We start from the raw sequence: 15,710 nt of genomic DNA on the forward strand, positions 1-15,710 counted from the left end.
TTCCCAACCTGGATTTCTCTTGCACTTAAGAATGACTAACTTTCCATCAAATCTCTCTTGTTCCTCTTCTGCCTCCATTGGCTACTCTGATAATTTGTCAAGGCCCATATCTCTAACTATTGTGAGGGAGATTAACCTCAACAACGCAAAATATGGTTGTTTGCACAGGCAGACTGGCAGTGTCTTCAATCTACCCTCTCACTAAGGAATTGGAGCACCATCTCCACAGCACTTGATATTGATTCCTCATTGGAATACTCTCACAAAAGTCTACTTTCTCTTATTCACTGGTTCATCACTTCATGTCTCTGAATTTCCAATCCATCCTCTTGACCCCGAGACACTGATATTCTGTAGGAAGCAGTTGCACTCAAGAAGCTTGCTTTCTCAGCTTAGAAAACAACCTGGTGGTAACTTTATTTCATTCTGTCAGGTAGTAAAGGACCAACTTACAACGGCAAAACTTACAAAAAAATGCAACAACAAAAAAGTAAACCAAAAGAGGGCAACATTTGATCATGCTAAATTTTTCTTAGCAATAATGTGAATACATTTCAAATCTCCTTAGATTGCATGTGACATAAAGTTGTTTTTTACATGTATTAAAAACAATGGGGCAATTTAGCATTGAACAATGGAACTTTATTTATGACATACATTGAAACAGAGTCGCCAAAGGGAGTGCTGAGAACATTTCAGAGAAGATTGGCAGCATCTCGTGTACCTGCTCACAAAATAATAAAGGCATTAGGACGAAAGATGAAACATCCAGGCTCGTTAGAAAATGTGAATAAGGGACGTTTAGGCCGGTGTGTTAGTGTCCATGTCCTAGAGACTATATAAACAATAGGGAAAAGTGTGGAGAGAAGTCCACGTAAATCAACAAGACGATTCTTTGCTGAAACAGGAATCGGTCACACATGAACGTGAGATGAACACTGAAGGAAGACATCGTATTTTCCTTACAAAATTCAGCGTTTTCCAGCAATGAATGAACATGATCACAGATGATGGGATGAATTTTGTAACCCCTCTCCTGAAGCACTGGAAAATGAAGACCTCAGTGTCTATGACGTCATTTTCTCTGACGAGTGCTATATTTACATTAACGGGAGGATGAATAAACATAATTTCAGACTTGGGGGATTGGAAAAGCCATCGGAACATGAAGAAGCATCACTTCACTCTCCGAAACTCACCGGCTGGGTTGGATCGAGTTCCTCACGAATCTACACTCCCTATTTTTTGACGATCCTCATACCAAAAGTTCAGTAACTGACATCAGATCATTATCTTCACATACTAAAGACTTACTTATGCAACAGGCTGAGAAAAAATGAAAGTCTGTGGTTTCAACAGGATGGATCCACATCCCACTCCTCTAATGATTGTCTTGCTTAGCTGAGGGAAAAATCTCCTAATCACCTTATCAGTCACAGAACTGAATTATCATGGCCCCCCTGATCTCCTGATTTATCACCACTGGATTATTTTTTAGCCGCGTCGCAGACGCTGCTCATAGAGTGCCCTCTGCTGTTGTTGTTGTTGTTGTTGTTTTCTTCTTCTTCTTGTTCTTGCAGAGAAGACAAAACCTCAAAGCTCCACCCATTCTGGGAACCATAGCTCCACCCATTCTGGGAGAGCCTTCATATAAACAAATATCCACCATTTTATTAACTCGCATAGCTTTGAGGCCTGTTTTGTAGGCCCGTGGTGTCTTCCTCTCTCACACAGTTTTATTTCAAATCAAATTCGATATATCATTTCATTTTTCACAGTCGCTAACATAGTTTTAGACTCGGGTGAAAAAAAACGGCAAGAAAATCCGATGAAAGTTGCCCTTTATAGAACGAAATGAATTCTCAAAGGCCTGTAACTTCAAGTCCATTGAGATATATTTTTTTTAAATCGCGGCATGGTCAGTCATACACCGCCCGAAATAACAGACGGGAAAATGCCGAGATATATTAAAAATTCGTCCATTTGATGACAATCGTCACGATGAAATATTTAATTTATACGTCGTCACAATAATGTGGAGAGAGTAGCATAGCTTCGTTCACATGTCGCCACACACGGGAAATTGCCGAGATATATTTTTTTTAAATCGCGGCATGGTCAGTCATACACCGCCTGAAATAACAGACGGGAAAATGCCGAGATATATTAAAAATTCGTCGCCACACACGGGAAATTGCCGCGATATATTTTCACTTTGCACAAAAAATAACATCAAGTAATCGAATCAATAGGAATGTCCTGTGCCTATAACATCGACGTTATAGGCACAGCTGCATCTAGGCATTGTGTAACATCGACGCGGCTTTTGTTTTAATTAAAACTTTTTGTACTTGTTTTTAATGGCGTAGCCCATTGGGCAAAGCCGTCTAGAACAGTGCTGGTCCGTCTGTAGGTATGAATGTATGTCCCCTCAAACGTATACCAATCAGAGCTGAGGATCTTTTCACAAGACAGGGTGATGTGATTACGTCTTATGTAATTACGGCGGTGCGGCGGCTGACTCTGCACACACCGCCATTTTGATTTATATGCCGTTCAGGCCGAACATATAGTCGAACCTGTCATATATCACAATCGCCATGCTCTACCTTTACGTTTTTCATTCAGTGTGAAACACAAACAAACCGATTGTTAAAATCACCATCAAATATCGGAATCATCGGCGTTACGTCTCTTCCAACAAAACGGTACGTACCCAACCCTTATGGGGTAGAATCTAGATTACAGTAGATCTTCGCTCAGTTCTGTAAGTAAAACTTACCTCATGGATGTCTGGATTCCTCCAAATTTCTTTGTTTAATGTTGTAAACACCATTAGCGACTGTTTAAAAAGCTAATCATGTGTGTTTGAGGTTTATAATATTTTACAAGCCCGGCTACACCGCTGTTAGATTTTAGGTCTTGTTTATGCAAACAAGTCAAAGGGAGAGTGTTTCAGTTGAAACCAACCACATTACTGATTTGAAAGATGTGGTTATTCAGATGATCTCGGGAGTTATGTAAGACACCCTTCAGAGAATAACTTGGTGCTGCATAAAATAAAATGTGTAGAACAGAGGGGAAGTCATATTGAGCATTTGGATTACTTCTTGAAACATGAGTATTGTACAGTTATTTGACATTAAAAATTATATCATATCTGTTACTGGTGTCTAGTTTCGACTTTTTGTTTTATTTACTTTTTAAAGATGACCCACCGTGCAGAAAGACGGCAACAAGTATGTATTCATTCTGTGGCAAGTCAGGAAGCATCATCTTGCAAATCTCAACGCTTAAGTCTCCAACTAGTCTCCTTATTCCAAGTGATAGTGGTATCTTGTGAAGTCTGTCTCTGGTGCTTTTTTCCCCTTCATCACAACCCTCACTTCAAACAGCTGTACTGCATGTTCTGGGACCTAAGATAAGGCAGAATGTCTAAACTCTGTGCTTGCCTCCTAATATCATGTACAAAACCCACCCTGCTCCGTCTCCATCTTACCCCCAAGGTACCCACTGTCGACTGGATTTTGTCTTTCTCGCCCAAGGGAGTAAAAGTTCTGTCCTGCCTTGACCTTGCTTCGGTAAATGGGAGCAGATGTCATCAGTGCCCTTCTTGTCAAATTCTGCTCTGTCATTCTTGTTCCCCCCCTCTCCCTATTTGCCATATTCAATCTGTCCTTTCTTTTAGCTGCCTCACATCTGCAAGGAAGTCAGTAAAAATCACTCAAGTCCCCAAGAATAGTGCAAAAACAGGCCCAACAAAAAGTTTGCTTACAATTACAAGCAAAGTCATGGAATCCATCATTGCTTCTGATGTCTCATCTTTCCTGATTTCAAACATTCTGATCTTTGACCATCAGTTTGGATTATATTCTGGTTGCTTCACTATGGACATGCTTCTGCTCCTCTCTCTTAGCAATGGTTGGAGGCCCTCAACCCGTGGCAGATAAGAATGCATTAATTCCTGGATTTCTGACTTCTTCCACTCAACCAGTCAACATATTGCCGATGGGAACCCTCTTCTCCCTCTCCACGTTGAGGCTGGAGTTCCATGAAGGCAATGTTTTGAGCCTACAGTAGTCTTGTTCCTGTTCCTTGTTCTAATCATCTATATTAATGGTGTATTAGATGCTCTGGTTAACCATATCTTCCTTTTTGTGTATGACTTCACACTGTGTCATATAGTACACCATCTCTCTGCAAAGCAGACAGCAGCTGCATTTCTTCTGATCTGGACATGATTAGACTCTGGTCTGACAAATTGACCACATCCTTAAATCCTGGACAATCCCACAGTCTCACCCTATCGCTTCAGAATGATCATCAAGCTAACTCAGCTATCCATTTCTTGGTCATCCAGTGGAAGAGGTTCATCCTCTTGAAATGATATGCCTCACCATCAGTCTTGACTTTACCTCGGCCTATCACATCGCAAAGCTGGCCTCCAAAGCCAGCCGCAGACTAGGCGTCCTCTGTCGATCCAAGTCTTTAGTTGGGAAATTAGAGCTACTCAGTCTACAAGACCTTTATCCATATAAGTTCAAAGGAGTACTTCTATCTGTTATAAGTTGGTGCGCCAGCATCAAATGGTACTGCTGGATCCTGTCAAAGCTCTCAGCTGTCAAAAATAATTGGGATCTCCTGTGATAAGGCTGAGGCACACTAGATCTTAGTGTCACATTGCAGACAACCTGGTGGTCTCACTGTTTTCTAACGTCTATTCTCCAACATTGTTCCCTCTGCTCCCTCAGTTCTCTGACCTTCCCCAGCAAATCCAGTATGTACAGTCACATGAAAAAGTAAGTACACCCTCATGTAAAGTTTTGTCTTTTTCAACATATTTCAACATACAGCTATTTCATCTTCATTTCAACAATATTGACACATAAAAGTAATATAATATAACAAATATCATGAAACATTTACATTTTGTAGTCCATTGTATAATTTAAATAAACATCAATGCAAATTTCGCATGTGGAAAAAGTAAGTACACCCTTGGCTCTAATAGGTGGTATTGCCCCCTTTGGCAGAAAGAACCTCAAGTAGGCGTTTCTTATAACTGTCTACCAGTCTCTGACATTGACTGGGAGAAATTTTTGCCCACTCCTCCATGCAGAATTCTTTCAGCTGTGCGATGTTTGAGGGGTTTCTTGCATGCACAGCTCGTTTCAAATCCCCCCACAACATCTCGATGGGATTTAGATCCGGGCTTTGACTTGGCCATTCCAGAACCCTCCATTTCTTTCTTTTCAGCCATTCCTTGGTGGATTTACTGGTATGTTTAGGGTCATTGTCATGTTGCAAGGTCCACCTTCGGTTGAGATTCAACTTTCCGACAGATGGCCTCACATTATCCTCAAGCACCCTCTGGTATAATGAAGAATTCATATTGGATTCTATAATGGTGAGCTGCCCAGGCCCTTATGCAGCAAAGCTGCCCCAAACCATAATATTTCCAACACCATGCTTTGCAGTTGGTGTCAGGTTGTTGTGGTCAAATGCTGTCTTTGATTTTTGCCAAACATGTCTTCTGGTACTGTGGCCAAATAGCTCTACCTTTGACTCATCTGTCCAGAGCACATTGTTCCAGAAGTGCTGGTCTTTGCCGAGGTGTTCATTGGCAAACTTTAGTCTTGCCCTGATGTTCTTTCTGGAGAGCAAAGGTTTCCTCCTGGCACACCTCCCATGTAGATCAAATTTGTGCAGCCTCTTTCTAATGGTAGACTCGTGCACTTTGACATCAACAGTGGCAAGAGCTACCTGTAGGTCCCGTGATGACATTCTGGGGTTCTTAGAGACTTCTTTCAGCATCTTGCGGACTGCTCTCGGGCTGAACTTGCGGCGGCGGCCTGGCCTGAACAAGTTGGCAGTTGTTTGGAATCTTCTCCACTTGTAGATGATCTTCCGGACAGTCGAATGATTGATTTCAAATTGTTTGGAGATCTTTTTAAATCCCTTCCCAGACTCGTAGGCATCTATAACGTCCTTTCTGAAGGCCTCAGAGAGCTCTTTTGATCTCGGAATGGTGACGCCCCACACTTCAACAACAAAGAGCAAACCAAACTAAATGTCTGAGGTTTAAATAAGACAGGTTCCTCCAAGATCCTCTCTGACGATGTTCTAATCATTTGCACCTGAGCCAGTGCACCTGATTCTAATTTTAGGTATTTGAAGTAGTGATAAATGTAAGGGTGTACTTACTTTTTCCACATGCGAAATTTGCATTTATGTTTATTTAAATTATACAATGGACTACAAAATGTAAATGTTTCATGATATTTGTTATATTATATCACCTTTATCTATCAATATTGTTGAAATGAAGATGAAATAGCTGTATGTTGAAATATGTTGAAAGAGACAAAACTTTACATGGGGTGTACTTACTTTTTCATGTGACTGGACATGATCTTCTCGTAACACCCACCTGGTTAAATTTTTAAAATCCAGACTGACTGGACACCTCACTTGTATTCTTATTCCTCAGTTGTGCCGTCTATGGAACCACTTTCCAGCACCTGTCCTGTTTCACTCTTCCCTCCAGCGCTACAATCAGGCAGTGAACCACTATGTATTGCCATCCCCCATCCTGACCGACAATATTTTTGCCCCCATTAACCCCTCTTAATCCAACCCTCTTACTTGCTGATTTCAGTGTTTACTCTCTCTTCCTTTCCTGTTCATTTATCCCATTTCTGGCTTTCTGGTTGTGCCCAAACACTAATGTACATAATATGTAGGTGGTTCCAAATTGAGGAAAAATCTCAACTTGATAATAGAATATATTTCTTCCTGTGGTTATATGAATCAATATACAAGAGAAATACGATACAGTCCAACTTCTACACAATGGTCATGTGACAATGTGTTATCTGGTCATGAGATATTGCATCCATTTACAATAACAACCCATTTTGATTGACAGTGACAGTCTCTTCATCACTTTTGAAAATGTTGACATGGTATGTTTTGAAAGAATCGTTGAAAAATGATATATTAAAAAAGAAAGAATGCAGGTGGCCTAGCATTAAATGGAAGGACAAATGGAGAGACACGGACAAAGAGAAATACTAAGAAAACTTCATTAAAGCCCTATCTTGGATTAAATAGTGGAAACGGTACTCTTTAATCTGCAGATCGATGGTGGATCCGCTCACGGAAAGAAGGAATGTAAATTAAACGTCCTACCTCATTTATACTGAGCACATTTCAGGGATCAGCACCTGGCCAGATAACCAAGTGAATGTATCTGATGGAAAATGAATCGATTGTAAACGAGACAATGTCGCCTTGGAAAGCAAACAAAACAAGTGAATGGTGCTTCAGATTCTAACACTGTCATTCTAAGGATGAAATTGATAATTTGATGAGCTTATTTAATGAAGCACTCCAAGGTAAACTGCAGGCCATGTCAATGCCTCTATGAAAAGGAAAGGTAAACGAAAAACTGAGAATTACTTATCTGATCATTATAGATTTTTCGCTTTGTATTCTTATATAAAGGGAAAAGGCCATTAGGCAGTAAATCCAATGCATTGAATTTCTGTGGATGCAGACATTCAGTCTCTTAATCATGTGATGCTTTACAGCCAATCACAGACCTGCATTTTCAAGACAGGGCTACCCCAATAGATATTACAGAGAAATGCAATGAGCTATTTTTAATCCTTAATTTAAGTATTTTTTTGCATGTGTGTGGGGGTGGAGGTGGGGGCTGAAAAAGACATTTAATCCATCTGTTCGTGGGAGAGGGTTTTGGGGGTTGGGGGTAACAATTGGAAAATTAACAGACAGACACAGATACAGACCACCGTTAGAGGCCATTTTCCCCGTAGAGCGGGGGTTAGCCTTTTTTGGGCATCGTGGTCCCCTTTTTGAAGCAATGTTTTATGGCCGGATGCCCTTCCTGCCGCCAACTCTGTTAGTCACCTCTTGCGACACACAGGGAATTACCAGTGAACTGGTACTCAATTTACCGACCTCGGAAGGATGACCCCCTTTGGCGTTAATTGAGCGATTGACCGGGATTCGACCCCAGGATCCTAGGATCCCAAGCCGGCACCCCAACCACTAAGCCAACACCAGGCTATGAAAATTAACATTGAAAAAAAGGAAGATAATGAAATTGAGGAAGGGTGATATGAGAGAATGAGGTGTGAAATGAGCAGAGAGGACCGTGAAGGATATAGGAGAAAGAGGAGGCAAGGTAGGAAAGTGCATGTGTGTAGTACATGGTCTATTTGGAGGGGAGCGGGAGTGACTGTCCAAATTCCACAATATTTAGGTACATAATAAATAGATGGTCTGAAAATATAAAACCACACATTTGAATCACCAAAGATGTCTGACTTCTCATAGCAGGAAGCACCAACATGGTGACCGTATGATTTTTTTTTTCCAAAGAGAAATTGTAGGTGGAGTCAGGCGAACTATCCAACCAATGGGTGGAACAGAATGTGACACAGACAGACAGACGGGCAAATGGACACATGAACAAGCTTATTATTATTAAGGAAATAGGCATATGCAGTACATATATAATACATATAGGGAGTAATGAGACATAACGCACCTGATACATAAAAAAATATGTAAGTTGTATTAACTGTGTTGGCTATTTGAATTTCCCACATTAGCACATCCATTAAATGATATATCCTGTGGTGATTCATTGTACATTGTCCACTAAAATCCTTCTAATTCTTAACATATTAAGTCTCAACGTCTTTGTCGAGCATGTGATGTATGTCCAACATCCTCAATCATCCTCAGCCTGGAGAACAAAAGCAAATCTGAAAGACCTCCACTTTCTCTTCTACACATACTTGTCTATAAGTCGCTAAACCCACAGTTGTAAATTGTGGTCTTGACTGGCAACTGTGAAGGTTTTGCAGCTCGTTTCTCCATGATAAAGTGGCCGATGCTACGTTCACAGGCAGAGATTTCCTTGAGATGTGCAGGATAACATCTGAGGTGTCAATCCTGACATCAACTCGACATGGATTCACATCCGTGTAACTGTCAACCCAGTTCTGTGTGAGTGAAGGGAGCAATCCTCAGATGTGCGACGACTGAGAGCGGTAAAATCAACCTTCCTGCCTTCTCAATTGTGAGTGGAAAAGCGTTGATCATAAGTCCCCAACTTGAAATAGAAGCAGAAAATAAAACACGAGTAATTCTTGAGATAAAGTTGTTCGAAAAGGTTAATAAATGGAGAACAATCAGTTTAAATTACTGCAAAACATTGGATGACAGGCTGAGTCAACCTAAAATGCCTTATATTCTTATATTTATTTACTTCTGAGTACCCAGTATCCGGCCCAGACCCAGCATCCGGCCGTAAAACATTGCTTCAAAAAGGGGACCAAAAAACAACAACAACCACGGTTCCCGAAAAAGGCCAACCCCCGCTTTGCGGGGAAAAATGGCCTCGAAACGGTGGTTTTTACCACACTGTAATCTGATTACTTCTACCACCGAAGGTGGACAGAGGTTATGTTTTCACCTCCGTCTGTGAACAGGATATCTCAAAAAGTTGTGGATGGATTTGGACAAATTTTGGTGGAGAGGTTGGGTATGCGACAAGGATGAAATGATTATTTTGGTGAAGATCTGGATCCGGATAATTGAATTCTTGAGTGATTTTTCACCATTGAGAAATAGGGCCAAAAATGTTATTGCGCAGGATATTTCAAAAGGTTATGGACAGATTCAGCCGAAACTTGGTGGACAGATTGGGTGTGCGACAAGGAAGAATCGATTCAATTTTGTTTAAGATACAAATTCGGATCCGGATCCAATTAATCATTGAAGTGATGATTCTTCACCATTGAGCAATAGGGCTAAAAACGATATATAGCATGATATCTCAAAAGGTTATGGACGAGTTATGACAAAATGAGTTGGTTAGGTGACAAGAAGAAGCTGATTCAATTTTGGTTCAGGTCCGGGTCCAAATCCGGCCTAACAGTGGATACAAAACGCAAACTGTTCAGCTCAGTGGAGGTATGCGCTCTTCCGAATGCCATTCTCGTCACTACTTGGTTTTGCAATGTTCATGCAAGATGGAATGCGCATGGGCCTGGGCCATACAGTCACGTGAAAAAGTAAGTACACCCCATGTAAAGTTTTGACTTTTTCAACATATTTCAACATACAGCTATTTGATCTTCATTTCAACAATATTGATAGATAAAGGAGATATAATATAACAAATATCATGAAACATTTACATTTTGTAGTCCATTGTACAATTTAAATAAATGCAAATTTTGCATGTGGAAAAAGTAAGTACACGACTTCAAATACCTAAAATTAGAATCGGGTGCACCAGCTCAGGTGCAAATGATTAGAACGTCGTTAGAGAGGATCTTGGAGGAACCTGTCTTATTAGTCCCCGACCGGTGTACACTGGAGGGGACTATAGGTTTGCACGCCGTCCCTCCGTCTGTCCATCTGTCTGTCCGCCTGTCAGGCAAAGAACAGTTTTCTGGACTTTTTTTCTAAACGCTTAATGCTAATGATTTCAGACTTGGCACATGGTTTGCTCATGATAAGTTACAGATCAAGTTCGAACTTCACGACGTTTCGATCATTTTTGACAAAGTTATGGCACTTTGAACTTTGGGAATTCTGATAATTCTGATGATCCTTAACTCAGTGCCATTTTAAGTTTTAATTTCCTTTAAAAAAGATTTTCTCTGCAATAATAGGACGGATTGAGATCAAATTTTCACCGTATGGGGGACTCGATCTGTAGAATATTTTAATGGTAATTATAACGTCACACGTCATGTGGTTCGGCCGCCATATTGGTTTTCGTGAAAACACGAAAACCCCTTTTTCTCTGCAACGGCTGAGCAGATCGAGGCCAGACTTTGCAGGCAGAATCGCATAAACATGACGAACAAAAGAGTCAGCGAGCATGACGTCAGGCACCACATGGTTTCGGAGTTATGACGTTTTTAAGCATGAACCTTTAAAACCGAGCTCCTCCGTCATTTTTGATCCAATCGAGAGGAAACATCACAGATCTGTTCAGCATGTCAGTCTACTAAAATGTAATTTTGGAATTTGCGATAGGGCACGTGGTTTGGCAGATATCGTTAATTAAACGTAAAAAAAAAAGAAAAGGATATCTCTTGTTTATTCTAGAGTTCTCCTCAAGCCGCACCGCGCGCCCTCAGCCTCGTCTGTGAATGACAAAAGCGCGACACAGCGCACGCTTTCGGGAGGGGCGGAGCCAAGCCAAGCAACATATACATACACATCGATCATTGATCGTGAACCGGAAAATATAATAAATTACTGATATTTAGCGACTCAAAAGGTTCTTTATCAACAACTTATTTTGTCGTGCTTCTGGTGACCTGTCTGCAAGGTATAAATCGAAGTCTCGAGTGTGAATCACAGGTGAGCCCATCCTGAGGTAATTAGCGATTGGGAACGATTCAGAACCTGTGGATAAATAACCATTGGTAATTTCCCCAACAGTTTTCCGGACGACAGACTGCCGGTAGAGGACATGTATTGCAGCGCAATACTGAGAATGCTTGTTTAAACCTCAGACATTTAGTTTGGTTTGCTCTTTGTTGTTGAAGTGTGCGGCGTCACCATGCCTAGATCAAAAGAGCTCTCTGAGGCCTTCAGAAAGAAGGTTATAAATGCCTACGAGTCTGGGAAGGGATTTAAAAAGATCTCCAAACAATTTGAAATCAATCATTCGACTGTCCGGAAGATCATCTACAAGTGGAGAAGATTCCAAACAACTGCCAACTTGGCCAGGCCGCCCCAGCAAGTTCAGCCCGAGAGCAGACCGCAAGATGCTGAAAGAAGTCTCGAAGAACCCCAGAATGTCATCACGGGATCTACAGGTAGCTCTTGCCATGGTTGATGTCAAAGTGCACGAGTCTACCATTAGAAAGAGGCTGCACAAATTTGATATACATGGGAGGTGTGCCAGGAAGAAACCTTTCCTGTCCAGAAAGAACATCAGGGCAAGACTTAAGTTTGCCAATGAACACAGCAAAGACCAGCACTTCTGGAACAATGTGCTCTGGACAGATGTGTCAAAGGTAGAGCTATTTGGCCACAGTACCAGAAGATATGTTTGGCGAAAACCAAAGACAGCATTTGACCACAAGAACCTGATACCAACTGTAAAGCATGGTGGTGGAAATATTATGGTTTGGGGCAGCTTTGCTGCATTAGGGCCTGGACAGCTCACCATCATATAAACCACTATGAATTCTTCATTGTACCATAGGGTGCTTGAGGATAACGTGAGGCCATCTGTTGGAAAGTTGAAGCTCAACCGAAGTTGGACCTTGCAACATGAAAATGACCCTAAACATACCAGTAAATCCACCAAGGAATGGCTGAAAAGAAAGAAATGGAGGGTTCTGGAATGGCCAAGTCAAAGCCCGGATCTAAATCCCATCGAGATGTTGTGGGGGGATTTGAAACGAGCTGTGCATGCAAGAAACCCCTCAAACATCGCACAGCTGAAAGAATTCTGCATGGTGGAGTGGGCAAAAATTTCTCCCAGTCGATGTCAGAGACTGGTAGACAGTTATAAGAAACGCCTACTTGAGTTTGTTTCTGCCAAAGGGGGCAATACCATCTATTAGAGCCAAGGGTGTACTTACTTTTTCCACAGAAGGAAATGGCATCTCTGTTAATTTTTTGTTGAATAAATTATTGCAAAGTCAATTTCCCATTGTTTTTTGTTCAATTAGATCACCTTTATCTGTAAATACTGTTTAAATGAAGATCAAATATTGATATGTCCACATATGTTAAAAAGATAAAAAACATTTCATGGGGTGAACTTACTTTTTCCACATGCTAAGTTTGCATTTATGTTTATTTAAATTATACAATGGCCGACAAAATGTCAATTTCATGATATTTGTTATATTATATCACCTTTATCAATATTTTTGAAATGAAGATCAAATTGCTGTATGTTGAAATATGTTGAAAAAGTCAAAACTTTACATGGGGTGTACTTACTTTTTCATGTGAGTGTTATGTTGCTTTCTTTCAGTCTTGCTTCCAAGTTAAACAAGAAAGAGCAATCAGAGATTGCAGACCCTCGCCAGGATGTTTTCCGTGGTTTTCAAGGCTTTTATGTTAAAACAAATATGGCGACCGAACCACGTGACCGATGACGTCATTAGTTTTTTTTTCTTCACCAATTTATCCCCAGATTATGCTCAATAAATTTCATCTTGCTCGGATGAAGTTTTGTTCTTGTCGAATTATGGCGTCATAATGGAGGCCTTGGGCCTGGAGAGTTAAAAATTGGGCACAGTCTATCCCAGGGCAAGGCAAACATGTGTGTAAAGTATGGCGATGCTATGTGCAACGATGTGGAGGTAGTACTGCGCACAGACAGATAAACCAACCAACATACTTGCCAGAATCTTTTCCGGCAAGTAACAAACAAACGGACTCAAATGCAATACCCTCTCCTCTGGCGAGGGTAAAAAAATATATATACCAATGGATTACTCCACGAAAGTTATGCCTTTGTGTGCAGAGTTGTTCTGACTTTTTTTTAAAAATCCATTTTGAAGGTGACTGGTGCTTTCTCTTTTGACATTGAATGCACCTATTGGTTTGACTCATTCCTACCATTTTGTTGGAGACGCTTGTGCAGTCCTTCAACTTGGGCATTTGATATAACTTGTTCTCCATCCCAATTCAACTTCCCTCTTTATAGCTATTATAATGTACTCGTATGTTTCTGCATTTGAACCTGCATTTTGTTCTTTCATACAGCAGCTCACAAGTGGTCACCATAATGGAGCTGAAAGAGTGACCATTTCCCAAATAATTGCTCCATGAAAACTACAAGCTTGTGCGGAGATGCGAGTCGCATCTCCTGTCCACTTCTTTCTTATTCATTTTATGCTGAGGAGTCAAAGCGCAAGTCTGCAACAGCCTTGCCTCTGTCACGCACCATGTCGTCTTATTAGAAGAAGCATCTGTCAAGTGATTGCCCAAGGCTTTCACCATCCAAGACCTTTAGTGCCTTTGACAGGACAACCGATGACATAAACATCCACAACCTCCAGTTTTAGAATGACATTTGTGGTGAGGCAATGACCTTTCAAAAATGGCGATGGTAATAAATATAATCAAATTTACTAAATTGGATTTCATTCAAGGTTCACATGAAGCAGATGGGTGGATGAGAAAGAGCAGGGCAGTGGTGAAGAAAACCCTGTACACACCGATTAAGTAATGCTGAAGAATACATGCTTTATATTTGGTCAAAAATATGTTTTGCATAGACTGCCATCATTAGGCAGCTCCCGGCTGCAGGTTTGCACTATTTCTGGGGGCATGTCTCGTGCCCTCCAACCTCCCATCCACTCCCCCTGGTGGATGAGGGCAGCAATTTACAATTTGACCAAGATACAGGCCAATATAGCCCTTTATGAATTTGAATTTGGCACAATCAGATCTTTATCCACTTCTCTCCGAATGATGGCATGCTCCTTGCATGGAAGCACCAGAATGACAGCATGTTGTTCGACAGTCAATGAAACCCAGACACAAATGATCATGGGATACTTGCTGTTATTACCCTGCGCTCGCGAAGTGAAAAGTAGGGTTGGGCAGGCATTTGGTTGCGTACGTACATGTGGCGTGCGTGTCTGCATTAAAAAATAAATAAATCATTTTCTTGGCAACCGTTTGCCCGATTAACATAACGTTTTTACCATAGGAGCGCCTCCGCCTGCAGTTTTTTTATTCATAATTATGACGTCATAGGTCACGTGGTACGGACGCCATCTTGGAAAAACGTAACACCTCTATAGCTCCGAAACCACTCGATGGGAAAAAAATTGAAACGAGCTCATTGTCAAGTCCTCCCCATGAGGAATAAGATATGTTAATGATGTCATCGGCACCTTCATTATGGCATCATAATTTGACAAGTACAACGCTTGATCCGATCAGTAGGGGAGAGTGGGGTAAGATGAGCCATTTTTCAGTAATGCCCTTCTGGACATCAAATATAAAGTGCTGTGCATCAGAGCCATCGTGATTATGATGGTGTAAATACTTGCTTCTCCCCTCATACACATGTTACCATTTCATTTTCATGTAATTAATTAGCAGAGGCCTTCAAAAAAAAGTTGTCTAATGGCTCATTTTGCCCCAATGATGGGGCAAGTTGATCATGGGTTCGGGGTAACTTGAGCCAGTGGGTAAGTTGAGCCACAAGAAAAAGACAGCATGAAACATTTTGTGTCCCATCAAATTCACAGGCTCAATACAGGACAGAACAGCAATAAAATAAGTTTGAGACAAAAAGTTTAAGTCCAGATCCACTGGAAAAGCTTATTATTGATAAAACACTGAGAAAACCCATTGAAACTGGGAATGCATGAAGTATTAATGAATACACATTTTTTTAAACAATCACGCAAAAGCTGTTGCTTATAGCTTTAACAATGCAAAACAAGACAAAGTCGTTTCCTGTAAATGTTCACGTTTTTCAGATCAGATTTTTCAGTTCAATAATTGAAACTTGATATATGCTCCTTTCCCTTGTGTGAAATTTACGCACATGTAAGAAGCACCTCGTGTCTATTACAAAGTAACATGATGTAATTGATCTAATGAAATTTAACAGTTTGAACTGAAATAATTATACATGTATTGTGTTCTGATTTATTAGTAAGACACAT

Source organism: Myxine glutinosa, chromosome 4, assembly GCF_964187855.1.
Source record: "Myxine glutinosa chromosome 4, kmMyxGlut1.1, whole genome shotgun sequence".
NCBI lineage: Eukaryota > Metazoa > Chordata > Myxini > Myxiniformes > Myxinidae > Myxine > Myxine glutinosa.